Raw genomic sequence first — 21005 nt, forward strand, 5'->3', positions numbered from 1 at the left:
GGCTAGCCAGCAAGCAAGCAGGTAGCAATGAAAGTAGGAATCTTTCTTTTTAACCCTGTAAGGGGGTGGTGCACTGTACCCGAAGATACTGCCATATCGGGTCAATGCATAGGGCGACGGAAGCAAGCTTCGAAATCAGCCCCCGTTCTCAAAAATCCATTTAATATATGGTCCCCAGATAGGGGACGTATCAGATATTAAACTGATAAGAACAGATACTACACTTGATCTTAGCCAAAAGGCCGAGAAGCGATAACCGTGAAAGGGGCGGGCCCAACAAGGTCCCCTTCATGGGCACTATCACTGCTTGCTGTCAGGGAGGCTGCCAGACAATTTTCCATGCACACTCTGGGCTGGGGGGCAGTCAACCACCAGTACACACAGCAGAACCTAAACCCATACCATTATTGCTAAGCAGCAAGACAGGGGCCCATTGCACTCCCACGGGGCCTTTTTAAATGCAATCCATAACCCGGATTTGCCAGGAACCCTTCTTACTCCTCCTACTTGCATGTGACACTGGGCTTAGGATCTGCATAGGAAACACACACACAAGCACACACCTACCTTTGTTGCCTGCAGATGCCTCCTTGGCTGTCCCCAAACGGTATCAAACCAACACCCACGGGAAGCTGTAAGCATAGAGGACATGCCTGCACCCCATTGGACTTACCTGTGTGGGTTAAATCCGGGTTATTTGACAACCTATGGCGGTGATGGTTCTGCTCAGGCAGAGCAGTGCTGATGCTCCTCATAAAGCTGTCGCTGCTGTGAAGGTTCTAGGTGACATCACAAATCCCTATGGTTACATACACAACAAAGCTGGGTTGTTGTTGTTTACACTCTGCAAGGCCTGTGGAAGTGAGTGACATCATAGCACTGTAGTTCTGAGGGTTCTAGATGGATGCAACAATCTCCTGTTGCTTCTATGAAGGCCGTAATAGACGACATCACCAAACAGCTCCATAGTCACATACACAGCAAAGGAGAGATGTTGTTTACACCTAGTGATGTCAGTGGTATTGAGTGACATCATAGCACAGTGCTAAGGCTCCTGGGCCTGGACACAGCAGCGGCTGCAATATCTCAACGGAGAATACGTTTATATATATGTGTGTGTGTGCGCGTATATATATATATATATATATATATATATATATATATATATATATATTTCTCCGCCGAAATCACTTTTAAACCCATTTCCACCTTTTTTTCCCTTCTCTTCCTCTTACTTTTTTTTCACGTTTTTTTACGTTTTTCTCCTTTTCGCCTCTTTTCTGGGCGTATTATTCTTCTTTTTCTTCTTTTTTTTCGTCTAATGCATACCCCATCAGTGCAGCAATGCTTATTCAATACCGCCAGCAGATGGAGACACTGGGGGATAATTTTCTAAGGATTTATACTGATTTTTCCTGTCTGAATTTGTCGCACAGAAAGTTGCAGGCCAAATATGTGCGACATTTCTGCGACTTTAGCTTCTAGAGCATTTTTACAACATTATACATAGGTGCTGAATACATAAAAAGCGACTGTTCAGCGACAGACAAGTCGCATCGGCTGAAAGTAGGCCAGAATGTCAGTCCATGTTGGAGCAGGTTTAGATACAGTCTAAAGCATAGATCTCAAAGTCTGTGCACAGAATTTAGCAAGGGCCTCGCACCTTCTGATGCATCAGGTAGGTGCACAATAGCATAGCCTAACCCTCTGTACTTTGGTCTATATTGATGCGGGACATAGACAGCCAGCTGATGACCAATCCATTAGTGCAATGGATGGCTGGAAGCATTTGTCTTTGCCTTTGCAATACCACAGAAGCAATGCATGGTCAATGTACAGCAATGACACACCTGTGTGAACAGCCAGGAGACCCCCCCCCCCCCCCCCATGTTATGTTACATAGTTACATAGTTAGTACGGTCGAAAAAAGACATATGTCCATCAAGTTCAACCAGGGAATTAAGGGGTAGGGGTGTGGCGCGATATTGGGGAAGGGATGAGATTTTATATTTCTTCATAAGCATTAATCTTATTTTGTCAATTAGGAACATTCAGCACCCACCCGCTATCAAGGCAGCTGCCTATCATGTCATGCCCTACCTGCACAGGTGTGCTGGCTACTCAAATGATCCAATTAAGGAGGCCATTTAGTCAGCAGCAGCAGAAGTCCTGTGCCTGGACGCTCCAACAGCGGCCAGACACAAGCAGAAGCAGAAGCAGCAGAAGCAGCAGCAGCAGCACCACCTTTTGTTTTTTGGCTGCAGAAGCAGCAGCAGCAAGGCCCACAGGGCTGGCTAGCTGGCTAGCCAGCAAGCAAGCAGGTAGCAATGAAAGTAGGAATCTTTCTTTTTAACCCTGTAAGGGGGTGGTGCACTGTACCCGAAGATACTGCCATATCGGGTCAATGCATAGGGCGACGGAAGCAAGCTTCGAAATCAGCCCCCGTTCTCAAAAATCCATTTAATATATGGTCCCCAGATAGGGGACGTATCAGATATTAAACTGATAAGAACAGATACTACACTTGATCTTAGCCAAAAGGCCGAGAAGCGATAACCGTGAAAGGGGCGGGCCCAACAAGGTCCCCTTCATGGGCACTATCACTGCTTGCTGTCAGGGAGGCTGCCAGACAATTTTCCATGCACACTCTGGGCTGGGGGGCAGTCAACCACCAGTACACACAGCAGAACCTAAACCCATACCATTATTGCTAAGCAGCAAGACAGGGGCCCATTGCACTCCCACGGGGCCTTTTTAAATGCAATCCATAACCCGGATTTGCCAGGAACCCTTCTTACTCCTCCTACTTGCATGTGACACTGGGCTTAGGATCTGCATAGGAAACACACACACAAGCACACACCTACCTTTGTTGCCTGCAGATGCCTCCTTGGCTGTCCCCAAACGGTATCAAACCAACACCCACGGGAAGCTGTAAGCATAGAGGACATGCCTGCACCCCATTGGACTTACCTGTGTGGGTTAAATCCGGGTTATTTGACAACCTATGGCGGTGATGGTTCTGCTCAGGCAGAGCAGTGCTGATGCTCCTCATAAAGCTGTCGCTGCTGTGAAGGTTCTAGGTGACATCACAAATCCCTATGGTTACATACACAACAAAGCTGGGTTGTTGTTGTTTACACTCTGCAAGGCCTGTGGAAGTGAGTGACATCATAGCACTGTAGTTCTGAGGGTTCTAGATGGATGCAACAATCTCCTGTTGCTTCTATGAAGGCCGTAATAGACGACATCACCAAACAGCTCCATAGTCACATACACAGCAAAGGAGAGATGTTGTTTACACCTAGTGATGTCAGTGGTATTGAGTGACATCATAGCACAGTGCTAAGGCTCCTGGGCCTGGACACAGCAGCGGCTGCAATATCTCAACGGAGAATACGTTTATATATATGTGTGTGTGTGCGCGTATATATATATATATATATATATATATATATATATATATATATATTTCTCCGCCGAAATCACTTTTAAACCCATTTCCACCTTTTTTTCCCTTCTCTTCCTCTTACTTTTTTTTCACGTTTTTTTACGTTTTTCTCCTTTTCGCCTCTTTTCTGGGCGTATTATTCTTCTTTTTCTTCTTTTTTTTCGTCTAATGCATACCCCATCAGTGCAGCAATGCTTATTCAATACCGCCAGCAGATGGAGACACTGGGGGATAATTTTCTAAGGATTTATACTGATTTTTCCTGTCTGAATTTGTCGCACAGAAAGTTGCAGGCCAAATATGTGCGACATTTCTGCGACTTTAGCTTCTAGAGCATTTTTACAACATTATACATAGGTGCTGAATACATAAAAAGCGACTGTTCAGCGACAGACAAGTCGCATCGGCTGAAAGTAGGCCAGAATGTCAGTCCATGTTGGAGCAGGTTTAGATACAGTCTAAAGCATAGATCTCAAAGTCTGTGCACAGAATTTAGCAAGGGCCTCGCACCTTCTGATGCATCAGGTAGGTGCACAATAGCATAGCCTAACCCTCTGTACTTTGGTCTATATTGATGCGGGACATAGACAGCCAGCTGATGACCAATCCATTAGTGCAATGGATGGCTGGAAGCATTTGTCTTTGCCTTTGCAATACCACAGAAGCAATGCATGGTCAATGTACAGCAATGACACACCTGTGTGAACAGCCAGGAGACCCCCCCCCCCCCCCCCCATGTTATGTTACATAGTTACATAGTTAGTACGGTCGAAAAAAGACATATGTCCATCAAGTTCAACCAGGGAATTAAGGGGTAGGGGTGTGGCGCGATATTGGGGAAGGGATGAGATTTTATATTTCTTCATAAGCATTAATCTTATTTTGTCAATTAGGAACATTCAGCACCCACCCGCTATCAAGGCAGCTGCCTATCATGTCATGCCCTACCTGCACAGGTGTGCTGGCTACTCAAATGATCCAATTAAGGAGGCCATTTAGTCAGCAGCAGCAGAAGTCCTGTGCCTGGACGCTCCAACAGCGGCCAGACACAAGCAGAAGCAGAAGCAGCAGAAGCAGCAGCAGCAGCACCACCTTTTGTTTTTTGGCTGCAGAAGCAGCAGCAGCAAGGCCCACAGGGCTGGCTAGCTGGCTAGCCAGCAAGCAAGCAGGTAGCAATGAAAGTAGGAATCTTTCTTTTTAACCCTGTAAGGGGGTGGTGCACTGTACCCGAAGATACTGCCATATCGGGTCAATGCATAGGGCGACGGAAGCAAGCTTCGAAATCAGCCCCCGTTCTCAAAAATCCATTTAATATATGGTCCCCAGATAGGGGACGTATCAGATATTAAACTGATAAGAACAGATACTACACTTGATCTTAGCCAAAAGGCCGAGAAGCGATAACCGTGAAAGGGGCGGGCCCAACAAGGTCCCCTTCATGGGCACTATCACTGCTTGCTGTCAGGGAGGCTGCCAGACAATTTTCCATGCACACTCTGGGCTGGGGGGCAGTCAACCACCAGTACACACAGCAGAACCTAAACCCATACCATTATTGCTAAGCAGCAAGACAGGGGCCCATTGCACTCCCACGGGGCCTTTTTAAATGCAATCCATAACCCGGATTTGCCAGGAACCCTTCTTACTCCTCCTACTTGCATGTGACACTGGGCTTAGGATCTGCATAGGAAACACACACACAAGCACACACCTACCTTTGTTGCCTGCAGATGCCTCCTTGGCTGTCCCCAAACGGTATCAAACCAACACCCACGGGAAGCTGTAAGCATAGAGGACATGCCTGCACCCCATTGGACTTACCTGTGTGGGTTAAATCCGGGTTATTTGACAACCTATGGCGGTGATGGTTCTGCTCAGGCAGAGCAGTGCTGATGCTCCTCATAAAGCTGTCGCTGCTGTGAAGGTTCTAGGTGACATCACAAATCCCTATGGTTACATACACAACAAAGCTGGGTTGTTGTTGTTTACACTCTGCAAGGCCTGTGGAAGTGAGTGACATCATAGCACTGTAGTTCTGAGGGTTCTAGATGGATGCAACAATCTCCTGTTGCTTCTATGAAGGCCGTAATAGACGACATCACCAAACAGCTCCATAGTCACATACACAGCAAAGGAGAGATGTTGTTTACACCTAGTGATGTCAGTGGTATTGAGTGACATCATAGCACAGTGCTAAGGCTCCTGGGCCTGGACACAGCAGCGGCTGCAATATCTCAACGGAGAATACGTTTATATATATGTGTGTGTGTGCGCGTATATATATATATATATATATATATATATATATATATATATATATTTCTCCGCCGAAATCACTTTTAAACCCATTTCCACCTTTTTTTCCCTTCTCTTCCTCTTACTTTTTTTTCACGTTTTTTTACGTTTTTCTCCTTTTCGCCTCTTTTCTGGGCGTATTATTCTTCTTTTTCTTCTTTTTTTTCGTCTAATGCATACCCCATCAGTGCAGCAATGCTTATTCAATACCGCCAGCAGATGGAGACACTGGGGATAATTTTCTAAGGATTTATACTGATTTTTCCTGTCTGAATTTGTCGCACAGAAAGTTGCAGGGCCAAATATGTGCGACATTTCTGCGACTTTAGCTTCTAGAGCATTTTTACAAACATTATACATAGGTGCTGAATACATAAAAAGCGACTGTTCAGCGACAGACAAGTCGCATCGGCTGAAAGTAGGCCAGAATGTCAGTCCATGTTGGAGCAGGTTTAGATACAGTCTAAAGCATAGATCTCAAAGTCTGTGCACAGAATTTAGCAAGGGCCTCGCACCTTCTGATGCATCAGGTAGGTGCACAATAGCATAGGCCTAACCCTCTGTACTTTGGTCTATATTGATGCGGGACATAGACAGCCAGCTGATGACCAATCATTAGTGCAATGGATGGCTGGAAGCATTTGTCTTTGCCTTTGCAATACCACAGAAGCAATGCATGGTCAATGTACAGCAATGACACACCTGTGTGAACAGCCAGGAGACCCCCCCCCCCCCCCCCATGTTATGTTACATAGTTACATAGTTAGTACGGTCGAAAAAAGACATATGTCCATCAAGTTCAACCAGGGAATTAAGGGGTAGGGGTGTGGCGCGATATTGGGGAAGGGATGAGATTTTATATTTCTTCATAAGCATTAATCTTATTTTGTCAATTAGGAACATTCAGCACCCACCCGCTATCAAGGCAGCTGCCTATCATGTCATGCCCTACCTGCACAGGTGTGCTGGCTACTCAAATGATCCAATTAAGGAGGCCATTTAGTCAGCAGCAGCAGAAGTCCTGTGCCTGGACGCTCCAACAGCGGCCAGACACAAGCAGAAGCAGAAGCAGCAGAAGCAGCAGCAGCAGCACCACCTTTTGTTTTTTGGCTGCAGAAGCAGCAGCAGCAAGGCCCACAGGGCTGGCTAGCTGGCTAGCCAGCAAGCAAGCAGGTAGCAATGAAAGTAGGAATCTTTCTTTTTTAACCCTGTAAGGGGGTGGTGCACTGTACCCGAAGATACTGCCATATCGGGTCAATGCATAGGGCGACGGAAGCAAGCTTCGAAATCAGCCCCCGTTCTCAAAAATCCATTTAATATATGGTCCCCAGATAGGGGACGTATCAGATATTAAACTGATAAGAACAGATACTACACTTGATCTTAGCCAAAAGGCCGAAGCGATAACCGTGAAAGGGGCGGGCCCAACAAGGTCCCCTTCATGGGCACTATCACTGCTTGCTGTCAGGGAGGCTGCCAGACAATTTTCCATGCACACTCTGGGCTGGGGGGCAGTCAACCACCAGTACACACAGCAGAACCTAAACCCATACCATTATTGCTAAGCAGCAAGACAGGGGCCCATTGCACTCCCACGGGGCCTTTTTAAATGCAATCCATAACCCGGATTTGCCAGGAACCCTTCTTACTCCTCCTACTTGCATGTGACACTGGGCTTAGGATCTGCATAGGAAACACACACACAAGCACACACCTACCTTTGTTGCCTGCAGATGCCTCCTTGGCTGTCCCCAAACGGTATCAAACCAACACCCACGGGAAGCTGTAAGCATAGAGGACATGCCTGCACCCCATTGGACTTACCTGTGTGGGTTAAATCCGGGTTATTTGACAACCTATGGCGGTGATGGTTCTGCTCAGGCAGAGCAGTGCTGATGCTCCTCATAAAGCTGTCGCTGCTGTGAAGGTTCTAGGTGACATCACAAATCCCTATGGTTACATACACAACAAAGCTGGGTTGTTGTTGTTTACACTCTGCAAGGCCTGTGGAAGTGAGTGACATCATAGCACTGTAGTTCTGAGGGTTCTAGATGGATGCAACAATCTCCTGTTGCTTCTATGAAGGCCGTAATAGACGACATCACCAAACAGCTCCATAGTCACATACACAGCAAAGGAGAGATGTTGTTTACACCTAGTGATGTCAGTGGTATTGAGTGACATCATAGCACAGTGCTAAGGCTCCTGGGCCTGGACACAGCAGCGGCTGCAATATCTCAACGGAGAATACGTTTATATATATGTGTGTGTGTGCGCGTATATATATATATATATATATATATATATATATATATATATATATATATTCTCCGCCGAAATCACTTTTAAACCCATTTCCACCTTTTTTTCCCTTCTCTTCCTCTTACTTTTTTTTCACGTTTTTTTACGTTTTTCTCCTTTTCGCCTCTTTTCTGGGCGTATTATTCTTCTTTTTCTTCTTTTTTTTCGTCTAATGCATACCCCATCAGTGCAGCAATGCTTATTCAATACCGCCAGCAGATGGAGACACTGGGGGATAATTTTCTAAGGATTTATACTGATTTTTCCTGTCTGAATTTGTCGCACAGAAAGTTGCAGGCCAAATATGTGCGACATTTCTGCGACTTTAGCTTCTAGAGCATTTTTACAACATTATACATAGGTGCTGAATACATAAAAAGCGACTGTTCAGCGACAGACAAGTCGCATCGGCTGAAAGTAGGCCAGAATGTCAGTCCATGTTGGAGCAGGTTTAGATACAGTCTAAAGCATAGATCTCAAAGTCTGTGCACAGAATTTAGCAAGGGCCTCGCACCTTCTGATGCATCAGGTAGGTGCACAATAGCATAGCCTAACCCTCTGTACTTTGGTCTATATTGATGCGGGACATAGACAGCCAGCTGATGACCAATCCATTAGTGCAATGGATGGCTGGAAGCATTTGTCTTTGCCTTTGCAATACCACAGAAGCAATGCATGGTCAATGTACAGCAATGACACACCTGTGTGAACAGCCAGGAGACCCCCCCCCCCCCCCCCATGTTATGTTACATAGTTACATAGTTAGTACGGTCGAAAAAAGACATATGTCCATCAAGTTCAACCAGGGAATTAAGGGGTAGGGGTGTGGCGCGATATTGGGGAAGGGATGAGATTTTATATTTCTTCATAAGCATTAATCTTATTTTGTCAATTAGGAACATTCAGCACCCACCCGCTATCAAGGCAGCTGCCTATCATGTCATGCCCTACCTGCACAGGTGTGCTGGCTACTCAAATGATCCAATTAAGGAGGCCATTTAGTCAGCAGCAGCAGAAGTCCTGTGCCTGGACGCTCCAACAGCGGCCAGACACAAGCAGAAGCAGAAGCAGCAGAAGCAGCAGCAGCAGCACCACCTTTTGTTTTTTGGCTGCAGAAGCAGCAGCAGCAAGGCCCACAGGGCTGGCTAGCTGGCTAGCCAGCAAGCAAGCAGGTAGCAATGAAAGTAGGAATCTTTCTTTTTAACCCTGTAAGGGGGTGGTGCACTGTACCCGAAGATACTGCCATATCGGGTCAATGCATAGGGCGACGGAAGCAAGCTTCGAAATCAGCCCCCGTTCTCAAAAATCCATTTAATATATGGTCCCCAGATAGGGGACGTATCAGATATTAAACTGATAAGAACAGATACTACACTTGATCTTAGCCAAAAGGCCGAGAAGCGATAACCGTGAAAGGGGCGGGCCCAACAAGGTCCCCTTCAGGGGCACTATCACTGCTTGCTGTCAGGGAGGCTGCCAGACAATTTTCCATGCACACTCTGGGCTGGGGGGCAGTCAACCACCAGTACACACAGCAGAACCTAAACCCATACCATTATTGCTAAGCAGCAAGACAGGGGCCCATTGCACTCCCACGGGGCCTTTTTAAATGCAATCCATAACCCGGATTTGCCAGGAACCCTTCTTACTCCTCCTACTTGCATGTGACACTGGGCTTAGGATCTGCATAGGAAACACACACACAAGCACACACCTACCTTTGTTGCCTGCAGATGCCTCCTTGGCTGTCCCCAAACGGTATCAAACCAACACCCACGGGAAGCTGTAAGCATAGAGGACATGCCTGCACCCCATTGGACTTACCTGTGTGGGTTAAATCCGGGTTATTTGACAACCTATGGCGGTGATGGTTCTGCTCAGGCAGAGCAGTGCTGATGCTCCTCATAAAGCTGTCGCTGCTGTGAAGGTTCTAGGTGACATCACAAATCCCTATGGTTACATACACAACAAAGCTGGGTTGTTGTTGTTTACACTCTGCAAGGCCTGTGGAAGTGAGTGACATCATAGCACTGTAGTTCTGAGGGTTTCTAGATGGATGCAACAATCTCCTGTTGCTTCTATGAAGGCCGTAATAGACGACATCACCAAACAGCTCCATAGTCACATACACAGCAAAGGAGAGATGTTGGTTTACACCTAGTGATGTCAGTGGTATTGAGTGACATCATAGCACAGTGCTAAGGCTCCTGGGCCTGGACACAGCAGCGGCTGCAATATCTCAACGGAGAATACGTTTATATATATGTGTGTGTGTGCGCGTATATATATATATATATATATATATATATATATATATATATATATATATTTCTCCGCCGAAATCACTTTTAAACCCATTTCCACCTTTTTTTCCCTTCTCTTCCTCTTACTTTTTTTTTCACGTTTTTTTACGTTTTTCTCCTTTTCGCCTCTTTTCTGGGCGTATTATTCTTCTTTTTCTTCTTTTTTTTCGTCTAATGCATACCCCATCAGTGCAGCAATGCTTATTCAATACCGCCAGCAGATGGAGACACTGGGGGATAATTTTCTAAGGATTTATACTGTATTTTCCTGTCTGAATTTGTCGCACAGAAAGTTGCAGGCCAAATATGTGCGACATTTCTGCGACTTTAGCTTCTAGAGCATTTTTACAACATTATACATAGGTGCTGAATACATAAAAAGCGACTGTTCAGCGACAGACAAGTCGCATCGGCTGAAAGTAGGCCAGAATGTCAGTCCATGTTGGAGCAGGTTTAGATACAGTCTAAAGCATAGATCTCAAAGTCTGTGCACAGAATTTAGCAAGGGCCTCGCACCTTCTGATGCATCAGGTAGGTGCACAATAGCATAGCCTAACCCTCTGTACTTTGGTCTATATTGATGCGGGACATAGACAGCCAGCTGATGACCAATCCATTAGTGCAATGGATGGCTGGAAGCATTTGTCTTTGCCTTTGCAATACCACAGAAGCAATGCATGGTCAATGTACAGCAATGACACACCTGTGTGAACAGCCAGGAGACCCCCCCCCCCCCCCCCATGTTATGTTACATAGTTACATAGTTAGTACGGTCGAAAAAAGACATATGTCCATCAAGTTCAACCAGGGAATTAAGGGTAGGGGTGTGGCGGCGATATTGGGGAAGGGATGAGATTTTATATTTCTTCATAAGCATTAATCTTATTTTGTCAATTAGGAACATTCAGCACCCACCCGCTATCAAGGCAGCTGCCTATCATGTCATGCCCTACCTGCACAGGTGTGCTGGCTACTCAATGATCCAATTAAGGAGGCCATTTAGTCAGCAGCAGCAGAAGTCCTGTGCCTGGACGCTCCAACAGCGGCCAGACACAAGCAGAAGCAGAAGCAGCAGAAGCAGCAGCAGCAGCACCACCTTTTGTTTTTTGGGCTGCAGAAGCAGCAGCAGCAAAGGCCACAGGGCTGGCTAGCTGGCTAGCCAGCAAGCAAGCAGGTAGCAATGAAAGTAGGAATCTTTCTTTTTAACCCTGTAAGGGGTGGTGCACTGTACCCGAAGATACTGCCATATCGGGTCAATGCATAGGGCGACGGAAGCAAGCTTCGAAATCAGCCCCGTTCTCAAAAATCCATTTAATATATGGTCCCCCAGATAGGGGACGTATCAGATATTAAACTGATAAGAACAGATACTACACTTGATCTTAGCCAAAAGGCCGAGAAGCGATAACCGTGAAAGGGGCGGGCCCAACAAGGTCCCCTTCATGGGCACTATCACTGCTTGCTGTCAGGGAGGCTGCCAGACAATTTTCCATGCACACTCTGGGCTGGGGGGCAGTCAACCACACCAGTACACACAGCAGAACCTAAACCCATACCATTATTGCTAAGCAGCAAGACAGGGGCCCATTGCACTCCCACGGGTGCCTTTTTAAATGCAATCCATAACCCGGATTTGCCAGGAACCCTTCTTACTCCTCCTACTTGCATGTGACACTGGGCTTAGGATCTGCATAGGAAACACACACACAAGCACACACCCTACCTTTGTTGCCTGCAGATGCCTCCTTGGCTGTCCCCAAACGGTATCAAACCAACACCCACGGGAAGCTGTAAGCATAGAGGACATGCCTGCACCCCCATTGGACTTTACCTGTGTGGGTTAAATCCGGGTATTTGACAACCTATGGCGGTGATGGTTCTGCTCAGGCAGAGCAGTGCTGATGCTCCTCATAAAGCTGTCGCTGCTGTTGAAGGTTCTAGGTGACATCACAAATCCCTATGGTTACATACACAACACAGCTGGGTTGTTGTTGTTTACACTCTGCAAGGCCTGTGGAAGTGAGTGACCATCATAGCACTGTAGTTCTGAGGGTTCTAGATGGATGCAACAATCTCCTGTTGCTTCTATGAAGGCCGTAATAGACGACATCACCAAACAGCTCCATAGTCACATACACAGCAAAGGAGAGATGTTGTTTACACCTAGTGATGTCAGTGGTAATTGAGTGACATCATTAGCACAGTGCTAAGGCTCCTGGGCCTGGACACAGCAGCGGCTGCAATATCTCAACGGAGAATACGTTTATATATATGTGTGTGTGTGCGCGTATATATATATATAAATATATATATATATATTAATATATATATATTTCTCCGCCGAAATCACTTTTAAACCCATTTCCACCTTTTTTTCCCTTCTCTTCCTTCTTACTTTTTTTTCACGTTTTTTTACGTTTTTCTCCTTTTCGCCTCTTTTCTGGGCGTATTATTCTTCTTTTTCTTCTTTTTTTCGTCTAATGCATACCCCATCAGTGCAGCAATGCTTATTCAATACCGCCAGCAGATGGAGACACTGGGGGATAATTTTCTAAGGATTTATACTGATTTTTCCTGTCTGAATTTGTCGCACAGAAAGTTGCAGGCCAAATATGTGCGACATTTCTGCGACTTTAGCTTCTAGAGCATTTTTACAACATTATACATAGGTGCTGAATACATAAAAAGCGACTGTTCAGCGACAGACAAGTCGCATCGGCTGAAAGTAGGCCAGAATGTCAGTCCATGTTGGAGCAGGTTTAGATACAGTCTAAAGCATAGATCTCAAAGTCCTGTGCACAGAATTTAGCAAGGGCCTCGCACCTTCTGATGCATCAGGTAGGTGCACAATAGCATAGCCTAACCCTCTGTACTTTGGTCTATATTGATGCGGGACATAGACAGCCAGCTGATGACCAATCCATTAGTGCAATGGATGGCTGGAAGCATTTGTCTTTGCCTTTGCAATACCACAGAAGCAATGCATGGTCAATGTACAGCAATGACACACCTGTGTGAACAGCCAGGAGTACCCCCCCCCCCCCCCCCATGTTATGTTACATAGTTACATAGTTAGTACGGTCGAAAAAAGACATATGTCCATCAAGTTCAACCAGGGAATTAAGGGGTAGGGGTGTGGCGCGAATATTGGGGAAGGGGATGAGATTTTATATTTCTTCATAAGCATTAATCTTATTTTGTCAATTAGGAACATTCCAGCACCCACCCGCTATCAAGGCAGCTGCCTATCATGTGTGTGCTGGCTACTCAAATGATCCAATTAAGGAGGCCATTTAGTCAGCAGCAGCAGAAGTCCTGTGCCTGGACGCTCCAACAGCGGCCAGACACAAGCAGAAGCAGAAGCAGCAGAAGCAGCAGCAGCAGCACCACCTTTTGTTTTTTGGCTGCAGAAGCAGCAGCAGCAAGGCCCACAGGGCTGGCTAGCTGGCTAGCCAGCAAGCAAGCAGGTAGCAATGAAAGTAGGAATCTTTCTTTTTAACCCTGTAAGGGGGTGGTGCACTGTACCCGAAGATACTGCCATATCGGGTCAATGCATAGGGCGACGGAAGCAAGCTTCGAAATCAGCCCCCGTTCTCAAAAATCCATTTAATATATGGTCCCCAGATAGGGGACGTATCAGATATTAAACTGATAAGAACAGATACTACACTTGATCTTAGCCAAAAGGCCGAGAAGCGATAACCGTGAAAGGGGCGGGCCCAACAAGGTCCCCTTCATGGGCACTATCACTGCTTGCTGTCAGGGAGGCTGCCAGACAATTTTCCATGCACACTCTGGGCTGGGGGGCAGTCAACCACCAGTACACACAGCAGAACCTAAACCCATACCATTATTGCTAAGCAGCAAGACAGGGGCCCATTGCACTCCCACGGGGCCTTTTTAAATGCAATCCATAACCCGGATTTGCCAGGAACCCTTCTTACTCCTCCTACTTGCATGTGACACTGGGCTTAGGATCTGCATAGGAAACACACACACAAGCACACACCTACCTTTGTTGCCTGCAGATGCCTCCTTGGCTGTCCCCAAACGGTATCAAACCAACACCCACGGGAAGCTGTAAGCATAGAGGACATGCCTGCACCCCATTGGACTTACCTGTGTGGGTTAAATCCGGGTTATTTGACAACCTATGGCGGTGATGGTTCTGCTCAGGCAGAGCAGTGCTGATGCTCCTCATAAAGCTGTCGCTGCTGTGAAGGTTCTAGGTGACATCACAAATCCCTATGGTTACATACACAACAAAGCTGGGTTGTTGTTGTTTACACTCTGCAAGGCCTGTGGAAGTGAGTGACATCATAGCACTGTAGTTCTGAGGGTTCTAGATGGATGCAACAATCTCCTGTTGCTTCTATGAAGGCCGTAATAGACGACATCACCAAACAGCTCCATAGTCACATACACAGCAAAGGAGAGATGTTGTTTACACCTAGTGATGTCAGTGGTATTGAGTGACATCATAGCACAGTGCTAAGGCTCCTGGGCCTGGACACAGCAGCGGCTGCAATATCTCAACGGAGAATACGTTTATATATATGTGTGTGTGTGCGCGTATATATATATATATATATATATATATATATATATATATATATATATTTCTCCGCCGAAATCACTTTTAAACCCATTTCCACCTTTTTTTCCCTTCTCTTCCTCTTACTTTTTTTTCACGTTTTTTTACGTTTTTCTCCTTTTCGCCTCTTTTCTGGGCGTATTATTCTTCTTTTTCTTCTTTTTTTTCGTCTAATGCATACCCCATCAGTGCAGCAATGCTTATTCAATACCGCCAGCAGATGGAGACACTGGGGGATAATTTTCTAAGGATTTATACTGATTTTTCCTGTCTGAATTTGTCGCACAGAAAGTTGCAGGCCAAATATGTGCGACATTTCTGCGACTTTAGCTTCTAGAGCATTTTTACAACATTATACATAGGTGCTGAATACATAAAAAGCGACTGTTCAGCGACAGACAAGTCGCATCGGCTGAAAGTAGGCCAGAATGTCAGTCCATGTTGGAGCAGGTTTAGATACAGTCTAAAGCATAGATCTCAAAGTCTGTGCACAGAATTTAGCAAGGGCCTCGCACCTTCTGATGCATCAGGTAGGTGCACAATAGCATAGCCTAACCCTCTGTACTTTGGTCTATATTGATGCGGGACATAGACAGCCAGCTGATGACCAATCCATTAGTGCAATGGATGGCTGGAAGCATTTGTCTTTGCCTTTGCAATACCACAGAAGCAATGCATGGTCAATGTACAGCAATGACACACCTGTGTGAACAGCCAGGAGACCCCCCCCCCCCCCCCCATGTTATGTTACATAGTTACATAGTTAGTACGGTCGAAAAAAGACATATGTCCATCAAGTTCAACCAGGGAATTAAGGGGTAGGGGTGTGGCGCGATATTGGGGAAGGGATGAGATTTTATATTTCTTCATAAGCATTAATCTTATTTTGTCAATTAGGAACATTCAGCACCCACCCGCTATCAAGGCAGCTGCCTATCATGTCATGCCCTACCTGCACAGGTGTGCTGGCTACTCAAATGATCCAATTAAGGAGGCCATTTAGTCAGCAGCAGCAGAAGTCCTGTGCCTGGACGCTCCAACAGCGGCCAGACACAAGCAGAAGCAGAAGCAGCAGAAGCAGCAGCAGCAGCACCACCTTTTGTTTTTTGGCTGCAGAAGCAGCAGCAGCAAGGCCCACAGGGCTGGCTAGCTGGCTAGCCAGCAAGCAAGCAGGTAGCAATGAAAGTAGGAATCTTTCTTTTTAACCCTGTAAGGGGGTGGTGCACTGTACCCGAAGATACTGCCATATCGGGTCAATGCATAGGGCGACGGAAGCAAGCTTCGAAATCAGCCCCCGTTCTCAAAAATCCATTTAATATATGGTCCCCAGATAGGGGACGTATCAGATATTAAACTGATAAGAACAGATACTACACTTGATCTTAGCCAAAAGGCCGAGAAGCGATAACCGTGAAAGGGGCGGGCCCAACAAGGTCCCCTTCATGGGCACTATCACTGCTTGCTGTCAGGGAGGCTGCCAGACAATTTTCCATGCACACTCTGGGCTGGGGGGCAGTCAACCACCAGTACACACAGCAGAACCTAAACCCATACCATTATTGCTAAGCAGCAAGACAGGGGCCCATTGCACTCCCACGGGGCCTTTTTAAATGCAATCCATAACCCGGATTTGCCAGGAACCCTTCTTACTCCTCCTACTTGCATGTGACACTGGGCTTAGGATCTGCATAGGAAACACACACACAAGCACACACCTACCTTTGTTGCCTGCAGATGCCTCCTTGGCTGTCCCCAAACGGTATCAAACCAACACCCACGGGAAGCTGTAAGCATAGAGGACATGCCTGCACCCCATTGGACTTACCTGTGTGGGTTAAATCCGGGTTATTTGACAACCTATGGCGGTGATGGTTCTGCTCAGGCAGAGCAGTGCTGATGCTCCTCATAAAGCTGTCGCTGCTGTGAAGGTTCTAGGTGACATCACAAATCCCTATGGTTACATACACAACAAAGCTGGGTTGTTGTTGTTTACACTCTGCAAGGCCTGTGGAAGTGAGTGACATCATAGCACTGTAGTTCTGAGGGTTCTAGATGGATGCAACAATCTCCTGTTGCTTCTATGAAGGCCGTAATAGACGACATCACCAAACAGCTCCATAGTCACATACACAGCAAAGGAGAGATGTTGTTTACACCTAGTGATGTCAGTGGTATTGAGTGACATCATAGCACAGTGCTAAGGCTCCTGGGCCTGGACACAGCAGCGGCTGCAATATCTCAACGGAGAATACGTTTATATATATGTGTGTGTGTGCGCGTATATATATATATATATATATATATATATATATATATATATATATTTCTCCGCCGAAATCACTTTTAAACCCATTTCCACCTTTTTTTCCCTTCTCTTCCTCTTACTTTTTTTTCACGTTTTTTTACGTTTTTCTCCTTTTCGCCTCTTTTCTGGGCGTATTATTCTTCTTTTTCTTCTTTTTTTTCGTCTAATGCATACCCCATCAGTGCAGCAATGCTTATTCAATACCGCCAGCAGATGGAGACACTGGGGGATAATTTTCTAAGGATTTATACTGATTTTTCCTGTCTGAATTTGTCGCACAGAAAGTTGCAGGCCAAATATGTGCGACATTTCTGCGACTTTAGCTTCTAGAGCATTTTTACAACATTATACATAGGTGCTGAATACATAAAAAGCGACTGTTCAGCGACAGACAAGTCGCATCGGCTGAAAGTAGGCCAGAATGTCAGTCCATGTTGGAGCAGGTTTAGATACAGTCTAAAGCATAGATCTCAAAGTCTGTGCACAGAATTTAGCAAGGGCCTCGCACCTTCTGATGCATCAGGTAGGTGCACAATAGCATAGCCTAACCCTCTGTACTTTGGTCTATATTGATGCGGGACATAGACAGCCAGCTGATGACCAATCCATTAGTGCAATGGATGGCTGGAAGCATTTGTCTTTGCCTTTGCAATACCACAGAAGCAATGCATGGTCAATGTACAGCAATGACACACCTGTGTGAACAGCCAGGAGACCCCCCCCCCCCCCCCCATGTTATGTTACATAGTTACATAGTTAGTACGGTCGAAAAAAGACATATGTCCATCAAGTTCAACCAGGGAATTAAGGGGTAGGGGTGTGGCGCGATATTGGGGAAGGGATGAGATTTTATATTTCTTCATAAGCATTAATCTTATTTTGTCAATTAGGAACATTCAGCACCCACCCGCTATCAAGGCAGCTGCCTATCATGTCATGCCCTACCTGCACAGGTGTGCTGGCTACTCAAATGATCCAATTAAGGAGGCCATTTAGTCAGCAGCAGCAGAAGTCCTGTGCCTGGACGCTCCAACAGCGGCCAGACACAAGCAGAAGCAGAAGCAGCAGAAGCAGCAGCAGCAGCACCACCTTTTGTTTTTTGGCTGCAGAAGCAGCAGCAGCAAGGCCCACAGGGCTGGCTAGCTGGCTAGCCAGCAAGCAAGCAGGTAGCAATGAAAGTAGGAATCTTTCTTTTTAACCCTGTAAGGGGGTGGTGCACTGTACCCGAAGATACTGCCATATCGGGTCAATGCATAGGGCGACGGAAGCAAGCTTCGAAATCAGCCCCCGTTCTCAAAAATCCATTTAATATATGGTCCCCAGATAGGGGACGTATCAGATATTAAACTGATAAGAACAGATACTACACTTGATCTTAGCCAAAAGGCCGAGAAGCGATAACCGTGAAAGGGGCGGGCCCAACAAGGTCCCCTTCATGGGCACTATCACTGCTTGCTGTCAGGGAGGCTGCCAGACAATTTTCCATGCACACTCTGGGCTGGGGGGCAGTCAACCACCAGTACACACAGCAGAACCTAAACCCATACCATTATTGCTAAGCAGCAAGACAGGGGCCCATTGCACTCCCACGGGGCCTTTTTAAATGCAATCCATAACCCGGATTTGCCAGGAACCCTTCTTACTCCTCCTACTTGCATGTGACACTGGGCTTAGGATCTGCATAGGAAACACACACACAAGCACACACCTACCTTTGTTGCCTGCAGATGCCTCCTTGGCTGTCCCCAAACGGTATCAAACCAACACCCACGGGAAGCTGTAAGCATAGAGGACATGCCTGCACCCCATTGGACTTACCTGTGTGGGTTAAATCCGGGTTATTTGACAACCTATGGCGGTGATGGTTCTGCTCAGGCAGAGCAGTGCTGATGCTCCTCATAAAGCTGTCGCTGCTGTGAAGGTTCTAGGTGACATCACAAATCCCTATGGTTACATACACAACAAAGCTGGGTTGTTGTTGTTTACACTCTGCAAGGCCTGTGGAAGTGAGTGACATCATAGCACTGTAGTTCTGAGGGTTCTAGATGGATGCAACAATCTCCTGTTGCTTCTATGAAGGCCGTAATAGACGACATCACCAAACAGCTCCATAGTCACATACACAGCAAAGGAGAGATGTTGTTTACACCTAGTGATGTCAGTGGTATTGAGTGACATCATAGCACAGTGCTAAGGCTCCTGGGCCTGGACACAGCAGCGGCTGCAATATCTCAACGGAGAATACGTTTATATATATGTGTGTGTGTGCGCGTATATATATATATATATATATATATATATATATATATATATATATTTCTCCGCCGAAATCACTTTTAAACCCATTTCCACCTTTTTTTCCCTTCTCTTCCTCTTACTTTTTTTTCACGTTTTTTTACGTTTTTCTCCTTTTCGCCTCTTTTCTGGGCGTATTATTCTTCTTTTTCTTCTTTTTTTTCGTCTAATGCATACCCCATCAGTGCAGCAATGCTTATTCAATACCGCCAGCAGATGGAGACACTGGGGGATAATTTTCTAAGGATTTATACTGATTTTTCCTGTCTGAATTTGTCGCACAGAAAGTTGCAGGCCAAATATGTGCGACATTTCTGCGACTTTAGCTTCTAGAGCATTTTTACAACATTATACATAGGTGCTGAATACATAAAAAGCGACTGTTCAGCGACAGACAAGTCGCATCGGCTGAAAGTAGGCCAGAATGTCAGTCCATGTTGGAGCAGGTTTAGATACAGTCTAAAGCATAGATCTCAAAGTCTGTGCACAGAATTTAGCAAGGGCCTCGCACCTTCTGATGCATCAGGTAGGTGCACAATAGCATAGCCTAACCCTCTGTACTTTGGTCTATATTGATGCGGGACATAGACAGCCAGCTGATGACCAATCCATTAGTGCAATGGATGGCTGGAAGCATTTGTCTTTGCCTTTGCAATACCACAGAAGCAATGCATGGTCAATGTACAGCAATGACACACCTGTGTGAACAGCCAGGAGACCCCCCCCCCCCCCCCCATGTTATGTTACATAGTTACATAGTTAGTACGGTCGAAAAAAGACATATGTCCATCAAGTTCAACCAGGGAATTAAGGGGTAGGGGTGTGGCGCGATATTGGGGAAGGGATGAGATTTTATATTTCTTCATAAGCATTAATCTTATTTTGTCAATTAGGAACATTCAGCACCCACCCGCTATCAAGGCAGCTGCCTATCATGTCATGCCCTACCTGCACAGGTGTGCTGGCTACTCAAATGATCCAATTAAGGAGGCCATTTAGTCAGCAGCAGCAGAAGTCCTGTGCCTGGACGCTCCAACAGCGGCCAGACACAAGCAGAAGCAGAAGCAGCAGAAGCAGCAGCAGCAGCACCACCTTTTGTTTTTTGGCTGCAGAAGCAGCAGCAGCAAGGCCCACAGGGCTGGCTAGCTGGCTAGCCAGCAAGCAAGCAGGTAGCAATGAAAGTAGGAATCTTTCTTTTTAACCCTGTAAGGGGGTGGTGCACTGTACCCGAAGATACTGCCATATCGGGTCAATGCATAGGGCGACGGAAGCAAGCTTCGAAATCAGCCCCCGTTCTCAAAAATCCATTTAATATATGGTCCCCAGATAGGGGACGTATCAGATATTAAACTGATAAGAACAGATACTACACTTGATCTTAGCCAAAAGGCCGAGAAGCGATAACCGTGAAAGGGGCGGGCCCAACAAGGTCCCCTTCATGGGCACTATCACTGCTTGCTG

General features: G+C 46.2%; 10 non-coding genes across 10 annotated transcripts; all 10 read right to left on the bottom strand.

The window, feature by feature from the left end:
- Nucleotides 1–63: 63 nt before the first annotated feature.
- Nucleotides 64–254, bottom strand: LOC130321419 (U2 spliceosomal RNA). The gene has a single exon (XR_008867146.1). It is a non-coding gene; the product is annotated as a U2 spliceosomal RNA (small nuclear RNA).
- A 2109-nt stretch (nt 255–2363) lies between these two features.
- Nucleotides 2364–2554, bottom strand: LOC130321420 (U2 spliceosomal RNA). Its single transcript, XR_008867147.1, has one exon. It is a non-coding gene; the product is annotated as a U2 spliceosomal RNA (small nuclear RNA).
- Nucleotides 2555–4662: 2108 nt separating this feature from the next.
- LOC130321421 (U2 spliceosomal RNA) lies at nt 4663–4853 on the bottom strand. The gene has a single exon (XR_008867148.1). It is a non-coding gene; the product is annotated as a U2 spliceosomal RNA (small nuclear RNA).
- A 2109-nt stretch (nt 4854–6962) lies between these two features.
- LOC130321430 (U2 spliceosomal RNA) lies at nt 6963–7151 on the bottom strand. The gene has a single exon (XR_008867156.1). It is a non-coding gene; the product is annotated as a U2 spliceosomal RNA (small nuclear RNA).
- Nucleotides 7152–9261: 2110 nt separating this feature from the next.
- On the bottom strand, nt 9262–9452 carry LOC130321422 (U2 spliceosomal RNA). Its single transcript, XR_008867149.1, has one exon. It is a non-coding gene; the product is annotated as a U2 spliceosomal RNA (small nuclear RNA).
- A 2113-nt stretch (nt 9453–11565) lies between these two features.
- LOC130321429 (U2 spliceosomal RNA) lies at nt 11566–11756 on the bottom strand. Its single transcript, XR_008867155.1, has one exon. It is a non-coding gene; the product is annotated as a U2 spliceosomal RNA (small nuclear RNA).
- A 2103-nt stretch (nt 11757–13859) lies between these two features.
- On the bottom strand, nt 13860–14050 carry LOC130321423 (U2 spliceosomal RNA). The gene has a single exon (XR_008867150.1). It is a non-coding gene; the product is annotated as a U2 spliceosomal RNA (small nuclear RNA).
- Nucleotides 14051–16159: 2109 nt separating this feature from the next.
- LOC130321424 (U2 spliceosomal RNA) lies at nt 16160–16350 on the bottom strand. Its single transcript, XR_008867151.1, has one exon. It is a non-coding gene; the product is annotated as a U2 spliceosomal RNA (small nuclear RNA).
- A 2107-nt stretch (nt 16351–18457) lies between these two features.
- LOC130321425 (U2 spliceosomal RNA) lies at nt 18458–18648 on the bottom strand. The gene has a single exon (XR_008867152.1). It is a non-coding gene; the product is annotated as a U2 spliceosomal RNA (small nuclear RNA).
- A 2107-nt stretch (nt 18649–20755) lies between these two features.
- LOC130321426 (U2 spliceosomal RNA) lies at nt 20756–20946 on the bottom strand. Its single transcript, XR_008867153.1, has one exon. It is a non-coding gene; the product is annotated as a U2 spliceosomal RNA (small nuclear RNA).
- Nucleotides 20947–21005: the final 59 nt, after the last annotated feature.

Source organism: Hyla sarda, unplaced genomic scaffold, assembly GCF_029499605.1.
Source record: "Hyla sarda isolate aHylSar1 unplaced genomic scaffold, aHylSar1.hap1 scaffold_2262, whole genome shotgun sequence".
Taxonomy (NCBI): domain Eukaryota; kingdom Metazoa; phylum Chordata; class Amphibia; order Anura; family Hylidae; genus Hyla; species Hyla sarda.